Source organism: Oryza brachyantha, chromosome 11, assembly GCF_000231095.2.
Source record: "Oryza brachyantha chromosome 11, ObraRS2, whole genome shotgun sequence".
NCBI classification, from domain to species: Eukaryota; Viridiplantae; Streptophyta; class Magnoliopsida; order Poales; family Poaceae; genus Oryza; species Oryza brachyantha.
In genome coordinates this window covers 13,768,830-13,774,829 of record NC_023173.2, presented here as the reverse complement: position 1 = coordinate 13,774,829, position 6,000 = coordinate 13,768,830, and the positions used below count along the sequence as shown (strand labels likewise).

Below are 6,000 nucleotides of genomic sequence, written 5' to 3'. Positions count from 1 at the left end.
TTAATTAGCTGCAGATATCCTAGAACATGGCGGAAGTTCTCCCTCGAGAAAATTATTTGATAAATCCAACCTATGCATGTATTGGAACATGCAAATAGATCCAGGAATGTGTCCACTAATGCTGTTGTTCGAAAGCAAAAGGTGGCTTAAACTGTCCAAGTGTCTCATCACATTTGGCAGTGTTCCAGTCATGTTATTGTCACGTAAACTCAAGTAGTCCAATTGATTTGGAGAACATCGTGGCATTTTGTGCATAAACTCTGTTATGTTCCCTGATGATAGACTCCCATCAAGAAATAGCCATTGCAGTGCACATAGATTTTTCAAGTCTACCGTCATAGTGGCAGCATTACCGTTGTCATGAAAATATAGCACCTCAAGGGATGTCATCCCTCCTAGCGCATCAGGGAATGGACCATCAAGATATGTTCCACTGAGCCCAAGCATCTTAATGCTACTCACTTTCCAAAACCAACATGACGCAATAGGATGGCCGAAATAGTTCCAATCAAGTAGAAGAATCTCAAGTTTTGTAAGGTTTATGTGTGCCAGTGTCTGGTTTGCAGTTGGAAGAGAACAATCGTTAAAAAAGAGATAATTAAGGTGTGGGATCATGTTGACAACGACAGGCCAATCATGCAAAGTGCTGAGATTTACAGAGCTCGTGTCAAGATATTCAAGCAAATGTAGACGGGTTAACCATGAAATATCTGTTGAGTACATGTCGGTATGCATGAGATGGAGGCCTAGGTGTCGTAGATTTGAAAGGTTACCGAGCTGAGGAGGCACTCTACCAGAAAATATGGATGTTTCAGAGAGGTCGAGATATCTAATGTTCTTCATTGAACCCAAAAACTCCGGAACATTATTGGTACTAATCGGGTTGCCAAAATCATTGTATGAAACATCAAGCTCCACAATTTCCGTGAGGTTCAGTTGTGTCAGTGCATAGGATGTGCCTGGAAGTGAGCAATTAGAGAGATGAAGAGCTTCCAGACGTGGAAGGGAGTTGAAGAGATGAGGCCAATCGACCGCCATGCTGAGGTCTATGTAACTCATGTCAAGATATTCAAGCAAATGTAGATGGGCTAGCCAGGAGATACCTCTGATCATATTATACATATATGGCATGTCGTTGGCCTGGTAGAAGAATGGCGTCTGGCTGAGATCAAGGTGACGTAAGCTCGACAGGTTACCAAGCTGACGGGGCACTTGCAACAAATATGTGCGAGAGAGGTCAAGATATTCCAACTTTGAAAGATTGCCAAGCTGAGGCGGCAATCTTGTAATAGAATTCATGTATGAGAGATCGAGATATCTCATGTTCTTGAAAGAACCCAGGAACTCTGGGACAGAACCATTAATCCCCCTCAACCCAGTGTTGCTGAGATCGAGGTACTCCAGATGCTCAAGAGAAACCAAACACGGACTTATCTGGCCTTCCAAACCTGTAAAACCAAGATCGAGCTTGACGACATGGCCGGTTTTCCTGCTGCACCTGACGCCGCTCCACCGGCAGCAGTCTTCTTCCCGCCCCCCTCGCCGCCGCCATGAAACGAGGAAGCCGTAGTCGTCTCGGCGATGCCTTTCTTGAAGGCTAGCAGCGCGTCCCTCTCATGCGGTAAGCACCTCGCGCCAGTATCTGCTAGCGCATGGGAGGAGAAGCTGGTAGCAGCAGCAGCCACGGCAAGCAGCGCGAGCTTGGCTGCCGCAACATGCATCTCGCAACACTGAATCGGCGAAGAAAATTGAAGCACTTCAGCATATCATATATAGATCGATCTGTGATTATGCATCACGACGTACATTAGTTACACAGCACGAGTAGCAGTCGGTCTCCGCCGAGTCTTGCACGATGAAACCCCCAAGCACACGCTGATCATGGAATTTTGTTGGGGTCGTAGTCTATAACTCTGTATCGTCAACGATCGATCAACAAACATGCTGTACGTCACAAAAGGTGGCTGCGCGCACTACACTGATCTACGAGGACGGCACTGCATGTGTGTGTGGAGCAACTGTTTATCTAAACTGTAATGGTCAAGAAAATTATTATTCGCATCACGAGTGGTGAACATGCATGCATGCTACCAGGTTGATTTTTATTTTAGTAAAGAAAAGGTTTATTTTGTCTCTCCAATTGTTTCGTTATATCAACCAATCATGGTTTGTCTCTCCAATTCTTCTGTAGGCTTAAACATTACCATATTAATAGGAGAAAGTACAGTAGAAAATTTACAGCGTTAATCATGGTTGGTCAAGATTATATATAATAGTGCATATTGATACCAACAAAAAATAAAATTTCATTTATAAAATAGAAAATGTTATTGAGAATAATATTATATTTTAAATATGGTAGTGATATTTTATAATAAAGATATCTTTAAAAGGAACCACCATGTTTGCTCTGAGGCTACAATTTCTCAAATTAATGAAAGAAAAAGAAAAAGATTTAAGCCATTATATCAGAGTGGGTCTAAATTATAGGGGTGTAATATAACTGCATCTCAATTATAGAAGTTCAAAGTTGTATACCAAATATAATTTTAATTAAGTAAATTAAAATATGTTTTGAAAGTAAATTGAGCGTCCTGTCGAGAATTGCGGCAAATTTGGAAGGAACAACGTTGGCGCCCGAGTTAGAGCCGGCGGGTTCTCGACGACGATGGCGAGGATTCCGGCGACGGTTGTTGTAACGATGCAACAGTGTCGGTGCGATGCCCATGTGAGCCTGGGCTGGCCTAGCTAGACAGGAGATTTGAGGATGTTTGGAAATTATTTGACGAGTATTCAGTTAGGTCCCTCTGTATATAAAAAATACTCGCTCCTTTTCTAAATATTTGATGTTATTGATTTTTATATACGTTTGATTATTCATCTTATTAAAAAAATTAAATTAATTTTAAGTGGTGGAAGGGTAGATTTATCTTTTCACGTAGGAGTGTCCGGGGAAATCAGATCCGATCCGTCGGAGGAGGCGGCGGCGAGGTGCTCCGTGGGAGGCGCGGCGTCAGGGCGCTCAGTGGAGGGGAGGCGGCGGCTGCGGCGGCGTCTAATCTGTAGGAGCGGACGGCGGCGAGGTGCTCCGTGGTATGGCGCCGGCCCCCACCGGCACCGGCCTTGACGACGATGGTAACGTAGACGCGCCACTGCGCCGATTGATCCGGCGATGAACTAATTAATGACGTCTGTCTGGCCATTGTGTAAACCGGTGTGCTTGCGTTGATGCAGGCGGTGCTTGCGGGTTCAAGAACGTGAACCAGTACCCGTTCTCGTACGTCCATGGCGTCCTGCGCCAACGAGCCACTCTTCAAGGACGGCAAGGGCTGCGCCTCATGCTACCAGGTGGTACACGATTTGCAGCTCAAGTTTGCATACTGATCGGAGCAGTTTAATTCCAAGACAGATCGATCGATTCGAACGAACGTGTAGGGTATTCACAGCGTTGTTGACTGTTAGTTGCTTGCATTTTACTCCCTCCGTTTTATAATGTAAGACGTTTTAGCTATGCTTAGATTCATCGATTAATCAATGTATATTGTTTATATATATGTCTAGATTCATTGATATCTATATGAATTTAGGATATGCTAGAAAATCTTACATTATAAGACGGAGGTAGTAGCAGATAAGACGTGTCAACCAACCTGCCTGCTCTGCTCCGGCAACCCAGGCGAGGGGCGAGCAGATGCGGGGCGAGAGCCTGCGTGCGTGCAGCTCAGGCGGGCTTGCTTACGAGCGGCTCAGGCGTGCGCGCGGCGCTGTGCTCGGAGTAGGCCTGGGCGTTTGGTCTTTGGTTCGGTTCGGTTCGGTCTCGGTCTTCGGTCTAGAGAAAATTCGGTCTTTTAGAACTCGGGCCTGATCAGTCTTGAAAAAAACACAAGATCGAGAAATTCGGTCTCGGTCCTGACCGTAGTGCCCAAAATTTCAGTTACCAGGAGGCCGGCGGGAGGACGCGGGGAGATGGGAGGAGGCGGCGGAGGAGAGACGGCGAAATTCGGTCTTTTTGGGTATTTGGTTACTCGAGACCTATACTCGAAGACCAGACCGAATTTTTCGGTAAATCGCCTCCTCCACCTGAGACCGGGACCAAATTTCTCGGTCTCGGTCTTTTTGGTCCCGGTCTCGGTCTATTCAGTTCGGTCTCTCAGTCTCCGTCCTTTTATGCCTAGGCCTAGCTCGGAGGGAGGAAAGAAAAAAAAGAAGATAGCGCCGACGCGCGGAGGGAGGAAACAGAGAAAGAGTGAAAAGGAGAGCGGGGTCACGACTACTCTCTGTTTTCCAATCGTACCATTCTCGCATGGACGAACGGATTCATCTCTATACCGGTACTAGAAACAGCCGGTACAGGATGCTGGATGGGAGCAACGCTCTATTAATCCGGAGATATCACTGTTTTCTTAGGTACCAAGAGCTACTAAATTTTACGTAAAAATAGCAGTACCTCGTGATATCTTTTTAAGGATGGGAAAAATGCTTATTTTATAGTCTTTGAAGCAGTACTAAGTATCAAGAAGTATCAAATCATAGCCGTTGATTGTGTTTGATCGGAGGGTTCTGATTAATTGGTATAACCTCCGTTTTATATTGTAAGTTTTTCTGGCTTTGCCTAAATTTATTGATGGATGAATGTATATACTTTATATATATGTCTAGATTCATTAGCATCTATATGAATCTAGGTAATGCTAGAAAAACTTACATTATGAAACGGAGGGAGTACCTTAAGAAATCCACCCGTGGTAATTTGGATTGCGCCAGCAGAAGAGAAATTTCACTTATTTTGGATTGGAATGCAGTGACCACCCAACTCCTCCATGCCGTTCCTCCTCGCCACCATCACGGTGAGCAGCGTGCCGAAGCTGCATACGAGAAGGAGGAACCTCGGAAAAAATTTTAACTAAAGTTTATAAATTTTCATCATATATTTATTCTTTCGATTTAAATTCAGATACCCGTGACACCTTATCTATTTCGCTCTAGCTCCGCCCCCAGTGAGCAGGTCGATACCAAAAAGCCTGATAGCCTTCACGGCGGGGGCCGTTGGCGTGGCGACCATCGCGCGGAGGAAGGCGGACATGGCGGACTGCTTTGACCGGATCTTGCAGTCGATGAAGAGCTGCACGTCCTTACCGGCGGAGTAGTAGAAGCCACCGGCGACGCCGGCGTGGAGTCCCTTCTCCTTGACGAAGCGGCTCCACCCCTTGGTGAGGACGTAACTCTGGCTGCTGTTCCAGTAGGAGTACCGGAACCTCCACACCTTCCCGGGGAGCTTGCGGGCTGCGGCGGCATCGTCAGGGTTGGGGTCCACGGTGCCGAGCTCGTGGGAGGCGCGCTGTCGTCGTCGTTGCGCCGCATCTGCCGTCAACCGTCGGTTGCGCCGACAAGAAATAGATGAGTTTTTTCTTATTCCATTCGTTTTTCCTTCCAATCATACTCTAACGAATTAATAGTTAGATTTATTTGATACCTGCTAATACTTGATATCTCATAGTACCTACACAAGAACCGCAAAATTACTCTTCACATAAATATATGGTCAACCTCTTATACACATATAGTCTTTTGGAGCTTATGTTGTAGATGGCTATAAATCTATAGCCCGTTTTTTTTACTTTCCTCCACCTAAGTATAAATATAAGATATTTGTTCCGGTCTAACAAAAAGCACCTCAGGTACCGGTACCTCGAGGTACCAAATGATTTCTTACCATTGGATTTAGCTGAGTAGGATATACGCTGTTAGATTCAACGATCCAAAACGATTTTGTATCACGAAGTATCGGTAACTCGAGATACTTTTTGTTACTTTTTATTGTACCGTAAAATTGTTGTAAATATAAAGTACATGCCCTGAGACCACAGCAAAAATCGTTGCCGGAATCCTCGCCATCGACGTGGCTATTAAGAAGAAAGATAAAATAAAGATTGCGAATGGTTGAAATGAAGAAATAGATCGATTGTAAACTAAATAATAGATGGGTTTGATTGGTTGATA

General features: G+C 45.1%; 1 pseudogene; it reads right to left on the bottom strand.

Moving 5' to 3' along the window:
* LOC102720752 lies at positions 1-1,721 on the bottom strand (annotated as a pseudogene).
* Between the last annotated feature and the right edge of the window lie 4,279 nt (positions 1,722-6,000).